Source organism: Ascaphus truei, unplaced genomic scaffold, assembly GCF_040206685.1.
Source record: "Ascaphus truei isolate aAscTru1 unplaced genomic scaffold, aAscTru1.hap1 HAP1_SCAFFOLD_3600, whole genome shotgun sequence".
NCBI classification, from domain to species: Eukaryota; Metazoa; Chordata; class Amphibia; order Anura; family Ascaphidae; genus Ascaphus; species Ascaphus truei.
This window is the reverse complement of record NW_027456619.1, coordinates 1-12,964: the sequence shown is the minus strand read 5'-3', so window position 1 is coordinate 12,964 and position 12,964 is coordinate 1. Positions and strand designations below refer to the sequence as shown.

Sequence of the window (12,964 nt, the reverse complement as noted above, 5' to 3'; positions counted from 1 at the left end):
CAATACATAAAATAGGATTATAAAAACCATGGCTGTAATCATAATTAACAAATGAGTCAATCTCTAAGAAAAGAGATAAATGGTATATAATCGTTTAAACCTTGGGGCTATCTGGATTGCAATGTGTAAATCCAGAATTGATCTCTTCTGCTCAAACGTAACTCCCTGTTTCCCAGTCTCTTTGTAGCTGTAATAACTTCAATCCCCATGAAAGTTAACTCACTTGGATCACAATTATAAGTCATAAAATGTTTCAACAGATGAGTAAGAGGTGAACCTTTCTCAATAAATTTCTGGACATTATTAATATTTCTTAGGCTTAGTCCATAAAGACTGAAGCTGTGCGGAGGCGCGTTGAGGCTCAGGGAAAGCGGTGCTTTCCCTGGCCTTAGAGCACGCGCTGTCCGTGGGCGTGTCTGGGGGCGGGCCAGTGACGTCACGGAGCTGGTTCGCCCTCATTGGGCGAACCGCTCACGTGACCGACCCTGCTCTCCGGCGAGCACAGAAACTAAAGATTTGGTAAGACACACGCTTCCGCAGGCGTGCGTGAGCCCCTGCTAAAGCCGCTCTCATTGCGGCTGCAGGGGCTCAGTGCCGAGCAGCAACTCGCCTCAGCACGGTGCCCTGACCATGCCCGAGGCCTTAAATGTTCCAGAATGCGGGTTTTTACATTTCTCTTGGTCTTACCAATGTATTGTAAACCGCATTTACATTGAACCAGGTACACTACATGGGTAGTATAACAATTTCCCCGGCTGTGTAAACCAGGAGCTCCCTGATGGTGTTTCTTAGGCCGGGGCCATACAGGGTTCAGCAGAGCGGAGGCGCGCTGACGCTGAGACTCGCCTGCTGAAGTCAGCGCGATTCCATGGACTTGCAGGCGAGCCAGCGTGCGCGAAGGGAGCCGGGGGGAGGTGGTTGGAGGCGGGGCATTGACATCGCTGGGCCAATCGCCCGCGACGCACTGATGTCAACGTCACGGCGCCGTGACGTTGACACTGCTTCAGGCTGATTGGATGTTTTCAGCCGACAGCGCGCTGAAAAACAGCTTGGCTGTCGGCTGAAAACTCCAACTCCTCAGCACGCCTGCGGACGCTCGCGTGAGCCCCCTCTGAAGACAATCCTCATTGAGGATGTAGGGTCTCAGCGCGGAGCGTCCGCACGGTTCAGCGCTGCTTGTCCTTCTATGGACGCAGCCTTAGGCCTCGTCCAGGGTGGTGCCGAGCGCTCACGCTAGACATGTTGCGACAATGCATGTGGCCTGTGTGAGCGGGCGGGCTTGCCTGCTCGACGCTCAGCCGCTTGCCGAGCAAGCAAAATTGATTTTGCAGCTCGCAAGCGTGTCACGTGAGCGGTTCGCCCAATGAGGGCAAACCAGCTCCGTGACGTCTTGGCCGCACCCCCAGACGGCCAGGAATCGCCCGGCTGAGCAGGGGAGTTTCCACCCTGGACGAGGCCTGAGTATTGGGCAATTCTCAAAATGTAGCAGCATCGACGCGCTACAGCGCCTCTAGGTGGTACTTGAGGAACTACAATAGGAGATCAGGTAAGAGTCCCAGAAGTGCGCGCATACACCGACGCCACAACCATGAGCGCGGCCTTTGCCAATTTGAGGTTGGCACGCAGGCTGTATAATCTCAGCTTTACATTGCACATACATAGTGTATATACTGTAGGACTGTATCGTGTTAATCATTAAACGTTCCGTATTACCCAGTCACATTCAGCTATTATCAGTGTATTGTGTTATTATTCATTGCTGCATTTTCTCAATGCACAAACCCCAGTCACCTCTCCCCAGCCTGCCTCTCTCCCCGACCTGCCTCTCTCCCCATCTCCCCCCACATGAAGCCCTCGGATTCCTGTTCCGCCTCACACCGCCGCACGCTGCACCTAGCCAACCCCTTATATCACGTGATGCAACGTGCTGACGTGGCCAGCGTGAGTGGGGGGGGGAAACCCACGCCGATGTTATTGCGGTTGGCAGCCGAGCCCCCTCACCTCTGTCTATTAACCTATTCGGACCCGTAAAGCGCCACCCGATGGGGTCCAACACCCGAAACCCAGGCCACCCATCAGGAGCCTGCTGATCCGGCGGCCTCCCACAGGAGCAGTGACTGCTGATCCTTCACAGGAGCAGGTGATGCTGGGTAACGGGAAGATCCGGTGTCACGCAGAGTAACGCAGGCAGTGCGGGTTAGGACAAGCGCGCATAACCTGTAACCACTTTGGCCTGTAATGGTTGAGATACCAGAGCCTCCCTCTATGGGGTCAGCAGAAAGCAGCCACAGGGGATTCTGGTTATAATATAGATGTGAGTAGAGGGGTGTTTGCTCTCTGTGGGTTCAGCACAAAGGGGAGATGGGGAGAGCAGGGGGTGGTGTGGAGAGCACTGTGGTGGAAAGAGCAGAGGGTGGTGGGGAGAGCCGGGGGTGGTGGGGAGAGCCGGGGGTGGTGGGGAGAGCAGGGAAGGTGGACAAGTCCCGGTGTTTTTCCGCCCCCCCCCGGGTTAGGGAATAAGAGATATGCTGACTGTACTATAGCGGTGTCCTGACTGCAGGGAAGAAATGGTCCTAATGATCTCACTTAGCGCTGCGTTTCTTTGCACCGGTGAAATTGGGCTCTGGGCGTCTGAGCCATTAGTGCAGAAGCTAAAGAAACACAAGTTTTCGGTTTCTCACATGAATACAATGGGGACATGGGCGTTTTGACTGTTTTATTTATTTTTTACATCGAGCTTAAAAATGACTGACCTTTTGTGATCAGGACTAGGTAGCAACACGTCATTGTTTGCAATGTTTGTTTGACATATTTCAACCACCCATCAGCAAAAGCGAACTGTTTCTGTAATAACTCAACAATGCAGTGCAATGACTGCATATGTTCATTTATCAGTCTGATCATAAGTGCTATCACCATATGTTATCCAATGTATAGAAAGTATTTATTTTTAATCTAGTACAGAGCAGAGATATAATGTCATGGTTTATGCAAGAGCTAATAGAACCTAGCATACCGTATATAACTGTAGTGTGGGCGAACAACATGCATTCACACATCCCTGTTTCTATGACTGTACAATGAGCTCACATTTAGGGATCACTCTCCAACACATGGTGTCACTTGAGGACTTGAGTTGGCCACCCAACAGGTCAGGTTTGAAGGCTATCCCTGCTTCAGCTGAGGTGGCTGTCATTGACTGAGCCTCCTGTGCTGAAGCAGGGATATCTTTCAAACCTGACCTACTGGTGACCCTTGAGGACCGAAGTTGGCCACCCCTGCTCTAACATAACCTCACCATAAGAGAGTGACCCCTAAATGTTAGGTGAGGTCCTCTCCTCTTTTATTCCTTCTAGAAGTTTATTTTAAATACCATAATTTGCTAAGGGAAAAATGGAGAATGGGTAATGTTTGAGCGTAACCTACCTGTCACACAACTGAATTTGTTTTTCTGTTAATGCACTATTTTGAGGAAGAAGTTTTTAAATGAATTGAGGTCTGTAGCATTATGAAAAACAAGTCATAACATGTAGGGATCAATTTGTGAAATTGCTTTTCGCATTTTGATTGTGCATTTGTGCTGTGGTCTGTAAATGACCATGTGCTGTAAAATAAAACTACCACATAACTATGTTTTGTAGCTCATTCGTCTGGCAAAATCTGTTTTTGAACTATCTAACAAATTCTGTTTTTATTGTGTTTTTTTTCTGTGCGACAACAGACAACCGGTGGCTGTTAATGTTGCGGGGCTGTGAATGACGCTGAAGGGACCTGCACTATTGAGGTAACTAATTCCTCTGCTTTTTTGCGCCTTCGTCTCATTGAAATCCAGATGAATAGAAGCCACACATGAAACAATGGATTTCTGATCCGGTATCTAAATCGGGCAATACATAAGTCTGTTGCATTTTATTATATGGTAAAATTATCCGATATCATGAAAGTAGAAAGTAGACTTTAATTTGCAAAACTTTTGCACAGCAAATCAACCAATTTCTATGTATTATCCATTGCTTTCCTTCTTTCATTTCTCTTAACATTGGTTCAATAATCTGTTTCAATTTAAATAATATATGTATATACAGTATGTATGTGTATATATGTATGTGTATGTGTTTTTTGTGGGCATTAAAAATATGGTTGACCATGTATTGCAGGAAGGGTTTAAATCTGAGGTAAAGGATAAGAACATGTAGGATTACATTATTTTAGAAGTATTTGAACAAGATTACATCTCCAGGTGTTTAATACAGTAGTTTACCTTGCTATGTGGCAGAATACTGCTCTGAATACTCTGACGGTCCTAGTACTGATGAGCAGTTAGAGCCCAGGGAGGGTTTTTAGGCACTACAGGCATACCCCGGTTTAAGGACACTCACTTTAAGTACACTCGCGAGTAAGTACATCTCGCTCAATAGGCAAACGGCAGCTCACGCATGCGCCTGTCAGCACTTCCTGAACAGCAATACCAGCTCCCTACCTGTACCCAAGCTGTGCGCAAGCGGGGAGACTATAGAGCCTATTACACATGTGTTATTTACATCAGTTATGCACGTATATGACGATTGCAGTACAGAACATGCATCGATAAGTGGGAAAAAGGTAGTGCTTCACTTTAAGTACATTTTCGCTTTACATACATGCTCCGGTCCCATTGCGTACATTAATGCGGGGTATGCCTGTATTGCATAAATCCGTAGATTAGCACAATGTGAGAAGCGTTTATAAGGTAGTAGTGGGAGGTGATTATGAGGGACTTGGAGAAGAGATCATAGACAGAAGATGCAGGCCGTGTGGAAGAGGGAGTACTTCGAGAGGAGTATTGAGATGAAAACCATTCCCCTTTGTTTAAATACAGCTACTTGCAAGTATATCATAGACTCACACTTCGGGATCACTCAATTCCTGTGTGTGTGTGTGTGTGTGTGTGTGTGTGTGTGTGTGTGGTGTAAATAAGATCTCATTGACACACACATACATTTGAGCACCGGTAGTGGCGCAAAATCATCAATCCCACCATCTTCGCTGCTGTCTGTTGGCTCCCTGCCATGCGCGCACGCGGCCCTTGTATAGAAGTGTGGGGCGGTAGAATTTCCAGGGGGGGCGCGGCGGCTACAGAGGTCCCGCGCTCTCCCCCCAAGGAACTTAAATTAAGTGCCGGGGGGAGGGGGGGACCACGTGAGGCCTCTGCTGCTTCTCCTACCTTATCTTCGGCGACGTGTCGCCATGGTAACCGGCGTCAAATGACACCGCGGGGTCATTTGACGTCATGTTGCCATGGTAACGGGACGTCACATGACCCTGTGACGTCATTTGACGCAGGTGGAGAGGAGGCAGGAGGTAAGGAGGCAGGGGGGACGCGAGTTAAAAACTGCGCACCCCTGCCGTACGGCATCCTCCCCCGCGCTGCGAGATCCTAGCTACCAGACTTAATGGCCGATCGGATTAACACAGCAGGGGTCCCTGTTTAAATGGAACTTGCGCTGTGAATCCTACCGGGCTACACCTGTCTGTAAGAGACACGCACTAAGAGTGAGAATGAATCAGTCACTCTCCCTGCGCGCCTCTAACAGGCGATCGCTGGGCTTTTATTGTATTTTAATAACACAGTATTGTAGCAGGGGATCTCTTGAGCTGAATAACATTAGTTTCAGTCCCGGGGACCCCAAACTTCCCGAGTTATAGGCCCCATCATGGGGTGAAGCATCCCTGCCATGTTTAAATTCTCCCATGTCGCGGCCCTCGTGACCGGGAGATTTAAACAAAGCAGGGGGATACCGCTACCCCATAACGAGGCCTGTAACTCGGGAAGCAGGGCGTCCCCAGACCTGAAATTAATGCGATTTGGCTCCAGAGACCCCCTGACACAATACGATTTTCAAAATAAAATAAAAGCAGCTTCATTACCTTAGCGACTAGCTGCTAAGTCAATGAAATAGTTAAGCCAGAGTACCTGGTTTATTGGGGGTAGAGGGGGTGGGTGAAGGGGGTAGTTGCCCCAAGGTGGGTGGTTAGGGCTACCGGGAAGGTTGCTTGAGGGGTTAACCCCTTCATTACCTTAGCGGTCGTAACCGCTATGGTAATGACGGGGTTAACCCCTCCCACTACCCACCGGTAGGACTAACCACCCACCCTGGGGCAACTACCCCCTTCACCCACCCCCTCTACATCCAATAAAAATTACAATACAAACATCAATACACATACAGTACAGTAAGGGCAAAATCCCTATTATCCATATCTGGATAATAGCATAGTTGCCCATTAAAAAATAAAACATAACCAAAATATGACCCAGCCAGCATATAGTAAATTAAAGTTGTACTTGCTCCTGCCAGGATGAAGGCCGCCCTCCTCCCCCTCATCTTCAGTGGGCACCGACGGTAAAAAAAAAAAGCTACTGGCCACTAACCCCTTAATCACCGTAGCGGTTATTAACCACAATGGTAAGTAAGGGGTTCTCCCACTACCCATCCGGGAGGCTTAACTACCCTCCCCAGCGCAACTCCCCCCTCCCCCAATAAACCAATTGATTGGCACAGTGGTACAACATGCCCATAATATGAGCATGATTTGCCACTATTGCAATCAATGAGCAAGCTACAAATAAAAAACAAGCACTGAATAGATTGCCCATTGACTGCCAAAGTGGCAAACCATGCTCATATGGGCATGGTGTACCACTGTGCCAACCAATTGGTTTATTGGCATTTTTTTAAATTCAAATGTAATGTATTTTATTCAGTGCTTGTTTTTTTTATTTTATTTGTAGCTCGCCCATTCATTGCCATAGTGGCAAACCCAGGGGAAGTACAATTTTAATTTACTATATGCTGGCTGGGTCATGTTTTGGTTTTGGTTATGTATTTTTTTTTTTTTTTTTTTTGTAACTTATTTTTTATTTATATTTTGAAAAACGTGTAAAAGATACAGAAAATAAGAGGATGTGAGAAGGGGGAGAATAAAGTACCACAAAATATTACATTAACATCGTTGGATAAAAATTAGGCAATAACCACAACAACCCACAACATGCATCACCCAAATCTTCAAACATAATTTTGACTCATTACCTGTTTCTGTCCCCTTGAGGACCATGGTTCACAGATTTTGTAGAATTTCCTTGTTTTATGTCTTAGAAACTCTGTTAATTTCCTCATTGTTTGTACCTCATTTAATCTTTGAATAATCTCTTCTAGATGGGTTTTTTTCCCCCCATGCCCTGCAATTCAGCGTCTTGCCGTGGTCAGACACTAGTTTACTTATGTTTTGGTTTACGTTTTTTGGAGGTTTGCCACTGAATTGTTGAAACTTTTTACTAGGTCTACCCATCTGTATTGGTTTGACCGGGTATGCCAAAAAATAACCTGCTTCAGATGGGATGCCAAATAATATTTTTTTTAATATCTGGCACTGCCATTCCACCTCTTTTTATTTTTTATTTTTATTTGCGTGCAAGCATAATGGATCTCGTTATTCTTGGTCTTTTATCACCCCAAATAAATTGCATGATTTTATTTTGTAAATCCTTAATAACTTTTATCGGTATAGGAATTGTATTGTTTCCAGACACTTCAGATTCCTATACCGATGAAATGGGTTTACGTGGGACAAATTACTTTTAACCCTACGCGTTTCGCGAGCACTCTCGATTCTTAGGCTTCGGCCAAGCTTCCCGCTGGCGTGCTGAGGCGCACTGAGGCTCAGGGAAAGCGAGTGCTTTCCATGGCCTTGCGGGTGCTTTCCCTGCGCGCCGTCAGGGGGCGGGCCGTGACGTCACGGAGCTGGTTCGCTCTGATTGGGCGAACCGCTCACGTGACCGGCCATGCGCTCCGGCAAGCGGGGAAATTTTAAATTTCCCTAAGACCTACGCTTCCGCGCGCTTGCGGAAGCGTAGGCGAGCCCCTACTAAAGCTGCTCTAATTGCGTCTGTAGGGGCTCAGTGCTGAGTGGAAGCACGCCTAAGCGCGCCTCCGCCTGCAAGCAACAACCATGGACGAGGCCTTATGGGGTATGTGTGAGAGGTGGTGCTACTCTCTGTGTTAAATAGTCTCTTAAATCAATCATCTATGGGTAGTCACCGCACACAGGATGCATAATATTTACCATAATAAAACCTCCAGGCATCTGATGCTAAACATATTCTTCGCTAATATGTAAAATAACTGTAATCCACACAATTTTATTTGGACTTAATCCTTGTTGTGGGCATTAATGATTTATCTGAAACTGTTACATGCCCGCGGTTAGCCAAGTCTTGCGAAACATTTTTTTGGCCCTTTGATGTATGTGATTATAATAAATTGCCCACAACTTTGTATACTAGACAGAAAGATATAACTGTACAATCATGTAAAACAATATTTTACTAAACAAAATTATATAAAATCAATATCTTTCAACTGAATAGTCCCATCAATATATGATAGGAATTTGAACATGGTAACTTTTATTCTATGATTTTAAATATCATTAATTTGATTTCAACCAGAGTGTATGTCATGTAATGATATGAATAATAGATGCTAATCTTCAAATATATAGAACGTAGCTCATAGTTCAAGCAAACTTGGATTGTTTGAAATCTATATAAATTTGATATCTACCATAGGAAACAGTCACTAACTACAGTCTCATAAGACCCCAAACTTCTGTAGAATCTACATTGACGATGTTATTTTTATGTGGAAAGGCAGCATGGAGGAATTAGATTTAATTAAATCGCAATATGGGGTGCCGGTATCCCCCTGCTTTGTTTAAATCTCCCGGTCAAGTGCGCCGTGATGCGGGAGAATTTAAACATGTCGGGGATATTGGCAATCCATAACGGGGCCTGTAACTCGGGAAGCAGGGTGTCCCCGGGCTAAAATTAATGCGATTCAACTCTGAAGGCTCCCTGCTACAATACTGTGTTATTAAAATACAATAAAATCCCCGCGATCGCCTGTTAGAGACGCTCGGGGAGAGTGACTGACTGATTCAGCGCATCTCTTATAGACTGGTGCAGCCCGGTAGGATTCACACAGCGCGAGTCCCATTCAAATGCAGGGAGCCCCGATGTGTTAATCCCGATCGGGCCATTACAGCCTGCTGTGCACTGTGCTGTGGACTGTTTCTGAGGTGCTCAATAATTTCCTGCGACCTTTGGGCCATAAGCAAAGGTTGCATCTGTCCGTAAACCATCTTCTTTTTTTTGGCAGCAAGTAGTGCTCCCAAAATAAGAAATGTGTTTATATTGCAATTAAATGTTCAGCTGTTTTTTTGAATGACTGAAGAGTACAAAGGAAGTATTTGACAAGGTTGTGTTAACCATAAGAGCTTATTAACCGTAATTGTCATTTAGTAAAAGTGAATGTGTATTGAATGATCCCCGTAGTGTTTAAAGCCAGAACACTCAAAAACCAAATGTGGGTTGGTCCTGTATTAATTTTTGTAATTATTTCCTTGCCGCAGGTGAAGATCTCATGATGGCCATCGCACAGTTCCGACTGTTTAAGATTTGCACATGCATTGCGTCTGTGCTTGCCTTCATCAAGAGATTAATATGCAGGTATTGTTCAAGAATGTTTATGAGCTCCCCAGCACATCACTTGATCGGATAAATCCCTTGTGTGAGAAGTATTTCAATCGAGCCGCCCTCCTTATTCCTTAGGTGACATAACTGCTTAAAAAGCAGCAATACACTCTACTCCAGTGGTTCCCAAAGTGTGCGCCGTGGCGCCCTGGTGCGCCGTGGCTTGGCTACAGGGGCGCCGCGATCAGGGCCGCCAGCACCGGGAAACGACCAGTAAATTAAAAAAAAAAACAAAAAAAAAACGCTGAACCCGGCGCCGGCTCTCCCTGCGCGCGCTGGAGGAGCAGCACTGGGAGACAGATGTCTCCCAGCAGCACGAACACCCCGCCCCCCGGCCAGAGCCGCCACCCCCCGGAAGCATCGGTGCACCATCACCCTCCCCCCCCCCCGCAGGACACCGGCCCTCCCCTAACGTGGCACAGGCCCCCGCATCACTGACCCCTCACCCCGTACAGGGACCGGGCCGTTCAGCCACCCCACGCTGCCGACGTCCCATGCAGCACTGGGCTGTCTGCCCCCCCCACCCCCGCAGAATTGCCCCCCGCATCACCTGCATGCCGCCGTCCCGTCCCCCCCCACGCAACCCCGCCCTCCAGCAAGCCACCGGCCTGACCATCAGGAGATCATCCCTAAGGAGATGTATATATGTATTGGGGTAATTTTTAAATGTATTGGGGGCGTGGGGGTAATTTTTAAATGTATTGGGGGCGTGGGGGTAATTTTTAAATGTTTTGGGGACGTGGGGGTAATTTTTTTAGGTGTCTGAGAGAGGGTTAGAGGTGTCTGTGTGAGAGAGAGAGGTGTCTGTGTGAGAGAGAGAGGTGTCTGTGTGAGAGAGAGAGGTGTCTGTGTGAGAGAGAGAGGTGTCTGTGTGAGAGAGAGAGGTGTCTGTGTGAGAGAGAGAGGTGTCTGTGTGAGAGAGAGAGGTGTCTGTGTGAGAGAGAGAGGTGTCTGTGTGAGAGAGAGAGGTGTCTGTGTGAGAGAGAGAGGTGTCTGTGTGAGAGAGAGAGGTGTCTGTGTGAGAGAGAGAGGTGTCTGTGTGAGAGAGAGAGGTGTCTGTGTGAGAGAGAGAGGTGTCTGTGTGAGAGAGAGAGGTGTCTGTGTGAGAGAGAGAGGTGTCTGTGTGAGAGAGAGAGGTGTCTGTGTGAGAGAGAGAGGTGTCTGTGTGAGAGAGAGAGGTGTCTGTGTGAGAGAGAGAGGTGTCTGTGGGAGAGAGAGAGGTGTCTGTGGGAGAGAGAGAGAGGTGTCTGTGGGAGAGAGAGAGAGGTGTCTGTGGGAGAGAGAGAGAGGTGTCTGTGGGAGAGAGAGAGAGAGGTGTCTGTGGGAGAGAGAGAGAGGTGTCTGTGGGAGAGAGAGAGAGGTGTCTGTGGGAGAGAGAGAGAGGTGTCTGTGGGAGAGAGAGAGAGAGGTGTCTGTGGGAGAGAGAGAGAGGTGTCTGTGGGAGAGAGAGAGAGGTGTCTGTGGGAGAGAGAGAGAGGTGTCTGTGGGAGAGAGAGAGAGGTGTCTGTGGGAGAGAGAGAGAGGTGTCTGTGGGAGAGAGAGAGAGGTGTCTGTGGGAGAGAGAGAGAGGTGTCTGTGGGAGAGAGAGAGAGGTGTCTGTGGGAGAGAGAGAGAGGTGTCTGTGGGAGAGAGAGAGAGGTGTCTGTGGGAGAGAGAGAGAGGTGTCTGTGGGAGAGAGAGAGAGGTGTCTGTGGGAGAGAGAGAGAGGTGTCTGTGGGAGAGAGAGAGAGGTGTCTGTGGGAGAGAGAGAGAGGTGTCTGTGGGAGGGAGAGAGAGGTGTCTGTGGGAGGGAGAGAGAGGTGTCGGTGGGAGGGAGAGAGAGGTGTCTGTGGGAGGGAGAGAGAGGTGTCGGGTGTGTGGGAGAGAGAGGTGTCGGGTGTGTGTGAGAGAGAGAGAGGTGTCGGGTGTGTGTGAGAGAGAGAGGTGTCGGGTGTGTGTGAGAGAGAGAGGTGTCGGGTGTGTGTGAGAGAGAGAGGTGTCGGGTGTGTGAGAGAGAGAGGTGTCGGTGTGTGTGAGAGAGAGAGGTGTCGGTGTGTGAGAGAGAGGTGTCGGGTGTGTGTGTGTGAGAGAGAGGTGTCGGGTGTGTGTGTGTGAGAGAGAGGTGTCGGTGTGTGTGTGTGAGAGAGGTGTCGGTGTGTGTGTGTGAGAGAGAGAGGTGACGGTGTGTGTGTGTGTGTGAGAGAGAGGTGACGGTGTGTGTGTGAGAGAGAGGTGTCGGTGTGTGTGTGAGAGAGAGGTGTCGGTGTGTGTGAGAGAGGTGTCGGTGTGTGTGAGAGAGAGAGGTGTCGGTGTGTGTGAGAGAGAGAGGTGTGGGTGTGTGTGAGAGAGAGAGGTGTCGGTGTGTGTGAGAGAGAGAGGTGTCGGTGTGTTTGAGAGAGAGAGGTGTCGGTGTGTGTGTGTGAGAGAGAGGTGTCGGTGTGTGTGTGAGAGAGAGGTGACGGTGTGTGTGTGTGTGAGAGAGAGAGGTGACGGTGTGTGTGTGAGAGAGAGGTGTCGGTGTGTGTGAGAGAGAGTTGTCGGTGTGTGTGAGAGAGAGGTGTCGGTGTGTGTGAGAGAGAGAGGTGTCGGTGTGTGTGTGTGTGTGTGTGTGTGTGTGTGTGTGTGTGTGTGTGTGTGTGTGTGTGTGTGAGAGACACCAACTGCGCACTGCAACTGTTAGGTATGTATATACAACTTTGTATATATGTATTGGGGTAATTTTTAAATGTATTGGGGGCGTGGGGGTAATTTTTAAATGTATTGGGGGCGTGGGGGTAATTTTTAAATGTATTGGGGACGTGGGGGTAATTTTTTTAGGTGTCTGAGAGAGGGTTAGAGGTGTCTGTGTGAGAGAGAGAGGTGTCTGTGTGAGAGAGAGAGGTGTCTGTGTGAGAGAGAGAGGTGTCTGTGTGAGAGAGAGAGGTGTCTGTGTGAGAGAGAGAGGTGTCTGTGTGAGAGAGAGAGGTGTCTGTGTGAGAGAGAGAGGTGTCTGTGTGAGAGAGAGAGGTGTCTGTGGGAGAGAGACAGAGGTGTCTGTGGGAGAGAGAGAGAGGTGTCTGTGGGAGAGAGAGAGAGGTGTCTGTGGGAGAGAGAGAGAGGTGTCTGTGGGAGAGAGAGAGAGGTGTCTGTGGGAGAGAGAGAGAGGTGTCTGTGGGAGAGAGAGAGAGGTGTCTGTGGGAGAGAGAGAGAGGTGTCTGTGGGAGAGAGAGAGAGGTGTCTGTGGGAGAGAGAGAGAGGTGTCTGTGGGAGAGAGAGAGAGGTGTCTGTGGGAGAGAGAGAGAGAGGTGTCTGTGGGAGAGAGAGAGAGAGGTGTCTGTGGGAGAGAGAGAGAGGTGTCTGTGGGAGAGAGAGAGAGGTGTCTGTGGGAGAGAGAGAGAGGTGTCTGTGGGAGAGAGAGAGAGGTGTCTGTGG

The 12,964-nt window shown here is 48.4% G+C and overlaps 1 long non-coding RNA gene across 1 annotated transcript; it reads left to right on the top strand.

Moving 5' to 3' along the window:
* Positions 1–1,923: 1,923 nt before the first annotated feature.
* Positions 1,924–9,710, top strand: LOC142483709 (uncharacterized). The gene is made up of 3 exons (XR_012797425.1): positions 1,924–2,140; positions 3,722–3,784; positions 9,454–9,710. It is a non-coding gene; the product is annotated as an uncharacterized LOC142483709 (long non-coding RNA).
* The last annotated feature ends 3,254 nt before the right edge of the window (positions 9,711–12,964 follow it).